The 13566-nt window shown below is 43.9% G+C and overlaps 1 protein-coding gene across 1 annotated transcript in view; it reads right to left on the reverse strand.

Moving 5' to 3' along the window:
• Positions 1-13566, reverse strand: part of LOC137254089 (ribosome biogenesis regulatory protein homolog) — a 93109-nt gene that overhangs the window by 75896 nt on the left and 3647 nt on the right. The gene's annotated exons all lie outside the window — the stretch shown is intronic.

A 13566-nucleotide genomic window follows, 5' to 3' on the forward strand; every position in this document is an offset into this window, starting at 1 on the left:
CAAGGGTGCGATAACGGCGCCAATAGAAAAGGAGCTTACAACGGAGGACAACGTCACATTCTCGACAAAAACTCGAATGCTGATTACTCGCCTTGTAAAACCCACAGTCTGAATTTATGTGGTGTTGATGCTGCAGAATGTTGTACGGCAGCAATTACTTTCTTCGGAGTTGCACAAAAATGTTTTACTATTTTCAGCAGCAGTCCACAACGATGGGACATCCTCAAAAAAATGTACCGAGCTCTCTTCCCAATCTTTCAGACACTAGGTGTTCGGCTAGAATTGAGGCAGAAAACCATGTTCCAGTATTATTACCACAAGCATAAACGCATTATTTAAGCTAAATTTGACTGCACAAGCATACGGAGATATTGCCGGCATTCTCAAGTACATCAACAAGTTCGAATGTATCTTGCTATCCTCAATTTTGTTCAAAATACTGACTACCATTAATGAAAAAAACGTCGTACTCCAACCTAGAGACGCCAACATAGATGTTGAGGTCCGACATCTAGTTCCCCCCATAAATTCAGAAAACAAAAATTCGAAAACATATTTTTCCAGAAAACATTAGTCAGAACGCTTTTTTCAGAAAGCCAAAATTCAGAAGTCAAAAATCCGGAAACAAAAAGTCAGAAATCAATATTCCGAAGACAAATTTCAGAAATTAAAATTAAGAAGTCAAATTTTGCGCAAAACGTTGTTTTTTTGCTGTCTGATTATTTTCTGAATTTTGACTTCTGAAATTTTGTTTAGCCTGGAACACAGCAACGTCGAAAGAAGGCGTCATATCCAATCGAATTATGGAATATATGTATATAATATCACCATTGGGTGAAGGCCGTACAAATAATTTTATCTAAAGCTGGCACAGCGTCATTCGATGTGCGTTTGAGACATACCCTAACATATTTAATTTCATAAATAAAATAAAAAACACCATGTATTTTGTGGTATTATAATTTATATAATTGGTCGATATTTCGGTTTCAATCTGAAACCATCATCAGGAAGAAATCAATGTACTTGATAGATCAATTATATAAATTATAATACCCCAAAATACATGGTGTTTTATTTATCCTTGCGGCCTTGAGCTCAATAATTAATCCAGAAAGTTAAGATAAACTTATAAGGCTATTAACAAAACCCTAAAATAAAAAACTAACATCCAATAACAGAAACAAAACAACTGGAGGCGAGCCATATCGGAAACGCAAGATAAAATATAAAGACTTCGTTTTTTTTTTAATATTGTAAATACATTTGAAAAAGATAAACGCAAAAGGATTTAATTAATTACATGCTTGCTATTGCACACAATATAAAATTTTAGATTTTACTACTTTTTTTTTATATGTACATAATTCCTTCCAAATAAATAAACGTTTCTGAATTTTGAGAAAAATTTAATGTTTTTTCTGTCGTCTGATTATTTTTTGAATTTTGACTTCTGAATTTTGCCTTCTAAAATTTGACTTCTGAATTTTGTCTTTCTGAAAATGGGTTCTGACTAATGTTTTCTGAAAAAATGTGTTTCGGAATTTTTGTTTTCTGATTTTATGGGGGGCACCGCGACATCTAGATGCCTTATAACCTGCTTTGAAGTTAATCAGGAACCAATGGGAGACAATTGTAAACGAATGCAAAACAGTTGTTATTCAATTGAACATCTCGACAAAGTTTCCGGATATTCGTAAGAGAAAACCCAAAATACGATTTGAAGATAATGGAAATGAGGTGATTACGGATGATCCAGTCTGATTTTAAAAACAATACATTCTTGGTGATCGTTGATTCGGTATTCACTGGCATTACTGAACGATTTGTATCTATGAGAAATTTGAACGAGACGTTTTCCTTTTTGTGGCAATTTGAAGACATGGATGAAACTACGGTTCGGGCTTTCTCAGCAAAATGTGTAGGAAAATACAAGTCCGACATTTCTCAAAGCTTAGAATGCGATATAATTCACTTGAAACACATTTACGATAAAGGTCTGTCACCATTGGAATTGCTAAATGCCATCTATGTTCAAAATCTGTATACAATTTTCCCCAACATTTGTGTTGCTTTACGCATCTTTTGCACTATACCTGTCACTGTAGCTAGTGCAGAATGTTCCTTCAGCGTCCTTTCAAGAATCAAAAACTTTCATAGATCGTGTTCATCTAAAGAGCCACTTTCGGGACTTGCCACGCTTTGTGTTGAATCCGTTTTGGCAAGACAGTTAAATTTTGATATTATTATAAAAAAATTTGCAGCGAAAAAAGCAAGAAAAGCCACTCTTTGATATTCGAACCTTCTATTTGAATAATTAAAATTTATAATCATCATTAAATTTATAAGAAATGTATTAAAATGTTACCAAATAACTAGAAAAGATTATTTGAAACAATATGTGGCTGTTAAAAGAGAATTTTATTTCTACGTTACAATAAAATAGTATAAATAGTATAAAAACTCGATTTTTTTAAGGGTTTTGTTGAATATATCTGTTTATTTAAATTTTTGCTCAGCTTATCCAATGTTATCCAGATCGTTCTACGTTGGTTTAAACTTATAAAGTGACGCCCTTCATATCCAGAAGTTAGTCGCAGTTTTATATTAATATATTTTAGTACATCTTCTCTATGAATGCAGGTATGCATTCTTGTTAGTATCAGCAGGGTTGCATTTTCTGGGCTGTACTTCACAACTCGGCCAATTCTGACAAAGGATCGACCTCGATCCCCAACGGATCACATTCTGGTTCATCAGCAGACTCTGCCGGTGGTTGCAGCCATTTTCGAATTCGATGTGCTTCAACTATACCATCGTATGGGAGTTGAGTCAGTTGGCAGTTACTTTGTGAGGACCAAATAAAACACCATTAATTTGGCCCACACAAAACGACCCCACAACATATTCAACACAGCCTTAACACAACACCCAGTCACAAAAGGCCCTAGCAACACGACAAATCAACAAGTCTCAGCAACACGACTAGCAATCACAACACTTAATAGCAACACAACAAACTAACAAGTCTCAGCAACACAACGAGCGTTCGTAACATTTAATAGTAACACGGTAACCATGGCAACGCAACCATTTGAGCTAGCAACACCAAACACAACAGCTATAAAAGGAGCGACACAGCAGTTCAGGAGTTAAGGCTCCATTACTGATACTTAGCATAGACTTGACTTGGCTTGCTAACTGTCACTTACAGTTCTGTTAAATGAACATTGCATGTTACTGATTACTCAAAACTTAACTTGACTTAGAAGTCTGTTGAATTTTGATTTTCTATGTAAGTTCTAAGTGACGTTTACATTTTGAGATGCCATTTGTTTGTTTCCATTTCATTTTGACATTTTGTCATACAAATTGACATTTATTTAAAAATAAATTTCAACACTGATTATGATGCCAGATTTTATGCGACAAGTGGAGTATAACCGTGGCTAAGTTGCCAAGTTTACGCCAAGTCAAGTCAAGTCTATGCTAAGTATCAGTAATGGGGGCTTTAGTTAGCACGGAGCTGTGGTCGTGACCGAAGCTACCAGTGGAGCGTCCCTCGAAGGTATCGGTTGTACCATCCGGAGAGGTCCTTTCATAGGAGTGTCGTGGCCTCAAGTGGTGAATGTGTCGGTTATACCACCAAAGACCGCTTGAGACTTCGTAAGCAACGGCCCTACCACAGTAACGCGCACCCGCGAACAGGCGACGTCGGCCCGCCTGTGCCGACGGTGACCGCGCCACAGCAGACCAGAGCTACCAGTGGAGCGCATCTCGAAGGTATCGGTTGTACCATCTGGAGATCGTTTCATAGGAGTAAGTCGTGGCCTCAAGTGGTGAATGTGTCGGTTATACCACCATACACCGCTTGAGACTTCGTAAGCAACGGCTCTGCCACAGTAACGCGAACAGGTGACGTCCGCCCGCCTGCGCCAACCGCCACAGCAGCCATACGCAAGCATACGACGTTGGCCATAGCAGAGTCACGCCAACATACGACGCGGCCCACAACAGCGCTACGTAAACACAATATGCTGGCCGCAACAGCACTACGCAAACATACTACGTTGGCCACAGTAGAGTCACGATAACCTACGACGCTGGCCGCAACAGCGCTACGCAAGCACACTACGTTGACCGCAGCAGAGTTACGCACACACACGACGTCAACCATCCTAGAGATACACACACGCACGCAGATGCATTGACATAAGCCGCAGCCGAGACAGCGCAGTCGCTATCCGTACGAGAGACACGCCGACGCAGGGCGTTTGAGAAACACATTTACACACACCCAGGCAACGACCAGCAAGGCGCCCTAACGGGACACGAGGACCGTTAGCCCACCACTAATCATAGAGCAAGCATAACGCGAAGTGAAGAACATATGCATACCTTTCTTTTATTACATTCTTTTCATTATAGTTATAAAATATATATAGTTAAAGAAATAAAGTGAATTATATGTGAAAACGATTTGGGGGAGTTAGCCGAAGTGGATCTCCTAACAAAAACCATGCCCGAGCTACTAGGGGGCCCCGCGCTGCAGTGGTATCGCAATAACAATGCACACTGGGAAAGGTGGACAAGCTTCAAAAAGGATTTTTTACGGTTCTTCCTACCAGTCAGGTATTTCGAGCGTCTCGAGGACGACATACGCCAACGGAAGCAGCATATCAAGGAGAAGTATAAGGACTACGTGCTAGCGATACAGAGCTTGATGAGACACGCAGGATACACCAGCGAACAGCGATTGGAACGAATCTTCCGTAACAGCCACCCCGACTACCAACTTTACATCCGTCGGAGGGACTTCACCAATCACGCGGAACTCTTAACCCTTGCCGAGGAATACGAGAGCATACGTGAGGATTATCGAAGACCATCAGGCGGGCACCACCGCGAAGTTACGTGACACATCGCAAGTGACACGAACCTGGTATCACCACCTAAACCTGCACCACCACCACCGAACAACCCAACGACCCCAACAACGTATGCAGGAGGTGCGGCGAAGAAGGACATTACGCCAATAGATGCCGAAACCCACTGAAAATTTTTGCTGTGTGGCCGCAGTGATATACGCACAATCGAATGCTGCCGTCGACGACAGGGAAACGACAGAGGGCTTCACGAAGAAGAAGGCGCAGTGACCCCAAAGAACCCAGCGCCGAATCGGCAGTGGTAATGTACCAAGGGCATGGGCGCCTTTACGCCGTAGCCAGGCTCGGCGCGGAATCAGCCGAGGCGGTCATCGATACAGGGGCATAGAGAAGCTTCGTTTCGAGCAGCCTTGCAGAACGTGTAGTAAACTCTGGAAACGGAGAAATGGTGAGAGTGGCCATCAAAATAACGATGGCAAACGGGACTAGCACCACAATCTTCGACGCCATAAGGACTGAGGTACGCCTCGGAGAAGCGTCACTCCACACAGTTTTACACGTCATGCCCGAGGCGATCGACGACGTCATACTGGGCCTGGATACGCTAGGAAGCATGGGAGCCACCATATCATGTGGATAAGGCTACCTCGTGCTAACCAGGCCCCTTGCTCAGCACACACCGCATCCTGGAGCCACGTTAGAAACTATTCAGAGTATAACACCAGCGAGAACGAGTACGAGGAACGCCAGGTACGACACCCCTGGGACTATTCAGAGTATAACACCAGCGAGAATGAGTAACGCCAGGTACGACACCCCTGGGACTATTCAGAGTATAACAGCAGCGAGAGCGAGTAACGCCAGGTACGACACCCCTGGGACTATTCAGAGTATAACACCAGCAAGAACGAGAACGAGCAACGCCAGGTACGACACCCCTGGGACTATTCAGAGTATAACACCAGCGAGAACAAGTACGAGTAACGCCAGGTACGACACCCCTGGGACTATTCAGAGCATAACACCAGCGAGAACGAGTAACGCCAGGTACGACACCCCTGGAACTATTCAGAGTATAACCCCAGCGAGTACGAGTAATGCCAGGTACAATACCCCTGGAGACACGTCAGGAACTATTCAGAGTATAACACCACCGAGAACGAGTAACGCCAGGTATGACACCCCTGGAGCCACGTCAGGAACCATTCAGAATGTAACACCACCAGCACGACAACTTTAATCGAATTAACGACGACACACAAGGCGAGGCGGATCGCATACGGCTTACAACGACAACAGAGCCACAATGCAAGTGGTGGCACAAGCGCGTCGGCGAAGTACGCACCAACCCGGAAAAATATGCCGACTACATAATACAAGATGGACAACTGTACCGCCATATTCCCTGCCGGTCACACGATGAAGAAGCGGTCCCTTGGAAATTTTTGTACCCACACCACTGCGACAACGAGTATTAGAAGAAAACCACGGCATCCCAAGCGCTGGACTCATGGGCATCCGCCGGACGTTAGCGCGGATTGCCAACCGGTATTACTGGCCCGGAATGTTTCGGGACATCAGTCGATATATACGACAGAGCGAGTCTTGCCAGAAATACAAGGAAGCACAGCAAAAGCCAGCTGGAAAGATGCTCACACAGGTGTCCCAAGAGCCATTCGCCACGGTATGCGTCGATTTCGTCGGACCACTCCCACGATCCACACACGGGAACCCGATGCTATTAGTATTTTTCGACCGCTTCAGCAAATGGGTGGAATTTGTCCCCATGAGGCGTGCTATAGCAGAGGGCCTTCGCCGCGCGTTCAGAGAACGCATCCTCGCAAGTTTGGTGCTCCCAAGATACTAATATCTGACAACGGCGTTCAGTTCACCAACACAATGTGGCAGCGTTACCTCAGGGAAATGGGGATACGACAACAATTCACGGCGCCCTACACACCACAAGAAAACCCAACGGGCGAACAGAATAGTCAAGAGGATCATAGCGCAACTCACCAGATCACAGCACAACAGATGGGACGACTTTCTCCCAGATATCGATCTGGCCATCAAAACCAGTGCGACCGCGTCCACGGGATACAGTCCAGCTTTCCTCGTACAAGGACGGGAGCCGCGACTACCAGGGGCATTGTTTGACGAAGTCAACCTGGGGACGGTCACAGCCCCCACCACGGCAGAAGAAAAATCCGACAGAATGCAAGAGGCATTCAGAATAGTGAGGCAGAACATGGAACGAGCGGCGGCAGATCAAGTACGGCATTAAAATCTACGACGGAGAAAATGAACCCCTGTAGTCGGCGAACTAGTGCTCGCAAAGGAACACCATCTCTACAAGGCCGGGGAAATTTCGCAGCAAAGTTGGCCCCCAAATATGACGGACCCTACCAAATCCTAGGATATGTGTCCACAGTGATACTTAAAATACGAAAACCCAACGGAGGAAAGCAGAAAATGGTCAACATCGCAGAGTTAAAGGCATATCATGCAGCAGAGATCATCGCGGGAAATTAAAATAAATTCAGGGAAAACAATTTTTAAATTATTAATTAATATCAAGGATAAGCAAGCACCGGTCATTCTATCGCAAACCACCGAGGTGACAACAACGTTTTCTTTTGCTACGAATTTTTTTTTTCATAAACCAACAATCTACAATGCAGAACTATAACGCTAAACTGGCCAACAGCGTCAAGCGTATGCGCCAGCGCTACGAGGAGGAGGAAGCAAAACGCTCTAGGGCCGTACTGCTGGAAGGAGCTACTGGCGCCGACGTCAGCAACATGCGTGCAACTATACGCGCAAACACGTACGCTGACGTCGCACGCATCATTACACCATTACACACTACAGGCGGCGACGACAACAACATGCGTGCAACTACACGCGCAAACACGTACTCTGACGTCGCACGCTTCATTAAACCACCACAAAGTACGGGACACACTCTGACGCATCGCCGAAGGCAAAGCCCACTCCCGAATACGATTCGTTACAGAGAAGTACCAGGTCACCATAGTGAAAAGCAAGGCGCGCATACGATTACTGGATACCGAGGGCCGACTCTCCGAAGTGGGGGGCCATTAATTTGGCCCACACAAAACGACCCCACAACGTATTCAACACAGCCTTAACACAACACCCAGTCACAAAAGGCCCTAGCAACACGACAAACCAACAAGTCTCAGCAACACGACTAGCAATCACAACACTTAATAGCAACACAACAAACTAACAAGTCTCAGCAACACAACGAGGGTTCGCAACATTTAATAGCAACACGGTAACCATGGCAACGCAACCAATTGAGCTAGCAACACCAAACACAACAGCTATAAAAGCAGCGACACAGCAGTACAGGAGTTAGTTAGCACGGAGCTGTGGTCGTGACCGGAGCTACAAGTGGAGCGTCCCTCGGAGGTATCGGTTGTACCATTCGGAGAGGTCCTTTCATAGGAGTGAGTCGTGGCCTCGAGTGGTGAATGTCAGTTATACCACCAAACACCGCTTGAGACTTCGTAAGCAACGGCCCTACCACAGTAACGCGCACCCGCGAACAGGCGACGTCCGCCCGCCTGTGCCGACGGTGACCGCGCCACAGCTGACCGGAGCTACCAGTGGAGCGCATCTCGAAGGTATCGGTTGTACCATCTGGAGAGATCTTTTCACAGGAGTAAGTCGTGGCCTCAAGTGGTGAATGTGTCGGTTATACCACCAAACACCGCTTGAGACTTCGTAAGCAACGGCTCTGCCACAGTAACGCGCACCCGCGAACAGGTGACGTCCGCCCGCCTGCGCCGAAGGTGACCGCGCCACAGCAGCCATACGCAAACATACGACGTTGGCCACAGCAGAGTCACGCCATCATACGACGCGGGCCACAACAGCGCTACGTAAACATACTACGCTGGCCGCAACAGCACTACGCGAACATACTACGTTGGCCACAACAGAGTCACGATAACCTACGACGCTGGCCGCAACAGCGCTACGCAACCGCACTACGCTAACATACGACGCTGGCCGCAGGCACACTACGTTGACCGCAGCAGAGTTATGCACATACACGACGTCAACCATACTACAGATACACACACGCACGCAGACGCACAGACATAAGCCGCAGCCGAGACAGCGCAGTCGCTAGCCGTACGAGAGACACGCCAAAGCAGGGCGTCAGAGAAATGCATTTACACACACCCAGGCAACGACCAGCAATGCGTCCTAACGGGAAACGAGGACCGTTAGCCCACCACTAAGCATAGAGCAAGCATAACGCGAAATGAAGAACATATGCATACCTTTCTTTCATTAGATTCTTTTCATAGATAAAAGAGAGTTAAAGAAATTAAGTGAATTATATGTGAAAACGATTTGCATGGTGTCCCGAATTACAAATTTATTGTAAGTGAACCTTGGACACGGCGAGTATATCCCAAGCACTTATTGAAGAAGCACCGGGGCAGGAGCATTCAGCTTCGTTACAACTTATATCTCTAATTACATATCTATCGTTTCCCAGTGCTTTTTGAATCACATATGGACCTTTATATCGTGGTATCAGTTTTTTTGTAAACTCCACCGGTTGTATCGACATTTCTTATGACAACGTATTCACCTACGCTATAAGTCTTAGTCGTGGGGTGCGTTTTGGGAGATCGCTTGCTATCGTACTTTTGTTTGGCTCTAATAAACTCGGAAGCCTCCTTGCGTATTTTCTCCAAATCTCGTTCCTCATCGTGACATACTTTGTCTTCAAAAAACTCAGTGAACTCGTCCACTATGACGCCTCTTTGTTCGACACCAAACAAAAGTCTGCTTGGCGAGTCACAACAAGTACTATGTTTAGAATTGTTAATGGCGTATTCTACCTCAAGTAATTTTCTAACCCAGTCATCATGGTTCACTTCATCCGCCATCTTTCCTAACATGGTTTTCAACACCCTATTTACCCTCTCAACCTGGCCGTTGGCTTTCGGAGACGCAACGGCAATCTTTGTGTGGCATATATTATTCTTCATGAGAAAGGAACCAAACTCCAAGGAAGTGAAGCATGTTCCCCTATCACTTATGATCCGCCTTGGTCGACTATAATAGTTAAAATATTTTTCGAGGCAAGCGATAACCTCTCGTGTGCTGGTGGAGTTAGTCGGATAAAGTTTGACAAATTTCGTAAAGGCGTGCTAACTACAAGAATATTTTTTCGCTTTGACTTAAGGGATGGTAACGGACCAAAGTGGTCTATATGGATAGTGTCGAATGGGAGCGGAGTTTTGGGAATGGGGTACAAAGTCCTCTCCCTGGCATGAGGGGGATTCGCATACATAATACACTTCAGCCAGTTCGCAATAAACCCTTACACTTTCGTCTTCATATTTGGGAACCAGTAGTAGAGGCACAGCTTATTCACCGTTTTGTCTACTGACAGGTGACCTAACTTCTAATGAATCGCACGTATAACGTTCTGTTCCATCTCGCTGGGTACGTAAAGGGCCTTTTTGTAATTTAATTTCGTCTTGTACACAACTCCGTCTACCAACTCGTACTCAATTAAATCTTCTTTCTCCCCGACCTTGATGTTCTCATCCCGCTCCTGAGCAACCTACCGTTGGAAATCTACATCACTTTTATTTATAATTACAGCAATCTCCCTTCTGCTCAATGCATCCACATGGCCCATGGAGGCCCCTTTTCCTATGCCGTATACTATAGTTATAGTTTTGAAGTTCAAGGGCCCACCTAGCTATTCGCGAGTTAAGTTGCCTTCTCTCTAGGGTCATTGTCAAGGAATTGCAATCTGTTATTATAATAAACGGTATACCCTCCAAGTAGGGTCTGAACCTCCTAAGAGCGTATATTATCGAGAGGGTTTCAAGTTCAAAACTGTGGTATTTGGATTCAGCACCCGAAGCGGTTTTAGAAAAATAAGATATGGGGTAGAATTTGTTGTCTTCCTGTCGCTGCAGAAGAATGGCTCCGAACCCGACGCTACTAGCATCGCAGTGGAGTTCAGTTACCCGTTTTGGATTATATATAGCCAGGGCTGGGCTCTTCACAAGCCTGGACTTAAGTTCGTAAAAGCCCGCAGTGCATTTGTCGTCAAAATGAAAATTCGAATTCCCCTAAGCAGGTTCTGCAGGGGTTTAGCGATCTGAGAGAAAGACGGCACAAACCGTGGGAAGTACGAAAACAGGCCAAGGCATGATTGAAGTTGTTTTGGGTTGGTTGGTATCGGAAAATTCTGTATACTTTTTATGTGGGAGTTATTCGGCAAGATTCCAGATCGGGCCACCGTATACCCTAAATAGTCGATTTCGCCATAACAGAACTTACATTTTTCCAAGTTAAGCTTCAAGCTTCGAAGGGAAAGTCGTTTTAACACTAACTGCAGTAAATTTTTATGTTGGTCGAAATTTTCAGTGGCGACAAGAATGTCATCCATGTAAATAATGATTTTGCTATCGTCAATCAAATCTCGGAAGATATTATTAATGAAGCGCTGGAATACGGCAGGAGCATTTTTCAAACCGAAAGGTATTTTGAAGTATTCGTATTGACCATTAGGAGTTACAAACGCTGTGAATTTGATCGCCTCCGGAGCCATTTGCACTTGGTGAAACCCACTCTTTAGATCAAGCACCGAGAAAAACGTCTCATCTTCTAGATATTCGATACAGTCTTCAATCAGAGGTAAGGGATAATTGTCTCTGGCGGTTATCTTATTTAATGTCCGATAATCCACGCACATTCGTGTTTGACCAGTATTCTTTTTTACCAATACAATAGCGGATGCATATGGAGAATCGCTGGGCCATATCACCCCCTCTTGTCTAAGTTCCTCGATAATAGTCTGTACTTGTGCACGCTCAGCATACGAAAGTCTGCTGGGATTTGATTCGGTAATCACTGGCATTACTGAACGACTTGTATCTATGAGAAATTTGAACGAGACGTTTTCCTTTTTGTGGCAATTTGAAGACATGGATGAAACTACGGTTCGGGCGATCGCAGCAAAATTTGTCGGAAAATACAAGTCCGATATTTCTCAAAGCTTATAATGCGATATAATTCACTTGAAACACATTTACGATAAAGGTCTGTCACCATTGGAATTGCTAAATGCCATCTATGTTCAAAATCTGTATACAATTTTCCCCAACATTTGTGTTGCTTTACGTATCTTTTGCACTATACCTGTCACTGTAGCTAGTGCAGAATGTTCCTTCAGCGTCCTTGCAAGAATCAAAAACTTTCATATATCGTGTTCATCTCAATAGCGAGTTTCAGGACTTCCCACGCTTTGTGTTGAATCCGTTTTGGCAAGGCAGTTAAATTTTGATAGTTTATAAAAAAATTTGCAGCGAAAAAAGCAATAAAAGCCACTCTTTGATATTGGAACCTTCTATATTGAATAATTAAAATTTATAATCATCATTAAATTTATAAGAAATGTATTAAAATGTTACCAAATAACTAGAAAAGATTATTTGAAACAATATGTGGCTGTTAAAAGAGAATTTTATATCTACGTTACAATAAAATAGTATAAATAGTATAAAAACTCGATTTTTAAGGGTTTTATTGAATATATCTGTTTATTTCAATTTTTGCTCAGCTTATCCAATTTTATCCATATCGTTCTTCGTTGGTTTAAACTTATAAAGTGACGCCCTTCATATCCAGAAGTTAGTCGCGGTTTTCTATAAATATATTTTAGTACATCTTCTCCATGAATGCAGGTATGCATTCTTGTTAATATCAGCAGGGTTGCATTTGCTGGGCTCTACTTTACATTAGTAAATATTCTGTTAATTTTATATTCAGCTCTTAGTCCAAAAATCATTTAGTTGATGTGGCAAACATTTTTTTTTGATGTAATCCATCAATAATGATTCATGAATGAGACGTCACTATTTCAAATTAATCAAATGTATTAGTGTTTTTTTATAGGGGCCCGTAAATTGTTTAGTCCCGGGCCCGGATTTTCTCTCTACGGCCCTGGGTGTAGGGCCCGGATTGGATTCGATACCTTCCCGGAGCAGGAGTATGGCGCAGTCCCCCTGCAAGGATCTGCTGGGAGGATGGCAATTTGTGGGAGGGACGTGACAAATTAAATGGGGTTACACTGAAATGATAGTCCTTGGTCGGGAAAAATTCCGAGTCGCTCCGGTACATAGAGCCGGCTGCCTTGGAAAGCGAGTATCAAGTGTACAGTCCATAGGAATGTTACTTTAAAATCGATTGGTAGATACCGTTTTCTTCGGTCCACTTGTAGAACAGCAAGATATCTTTTTAACTCGGAGTTAGCTTCAGTATGAGGGGTTAAAATATTTTAATTTCTTTTTCTGAATTAACTCTGTAAGCGTTCGTGTGGGGTGCCTTCGTCAGATCGTGGTGGGCATTTAAATCGCCAAGAATAAGCAAAGTTTCACCAGTGCGATGGCCACTGATGTAAGGGTGATATCCACTGGGGCTGCATTTAACAGAAGGGATGTAGATGTTGATAATTTCTAATGCCACATCGTCTGACCGAATATACGTTGGCGTTGACATTGCCCCTGCGGCCGATGTCGGGATAAAATAGGTTGTTCTACACAGAGTGGTATATGAGAAAAACCAATTTTCTGGACTGGGATTGGGATTGGGTTCGATGACTCCCCGG

This window comes from Eurosta solidaginis, chromosome 5 (genome assembly GCF_040869045.1).
Source record: "Eurosta solidaginis isolate ZX-2024a chromosome 5, ASM4086904v1, whole genome shotgun sequence".
In the NCBI taxonomy this organism is placed as follows: domain Eukaryota; kingdom Metazoa; phylum Arthropoda; class Insecta; order Diptera; family Tephritidae; genus Eurosta; species Eurosta solidaginis.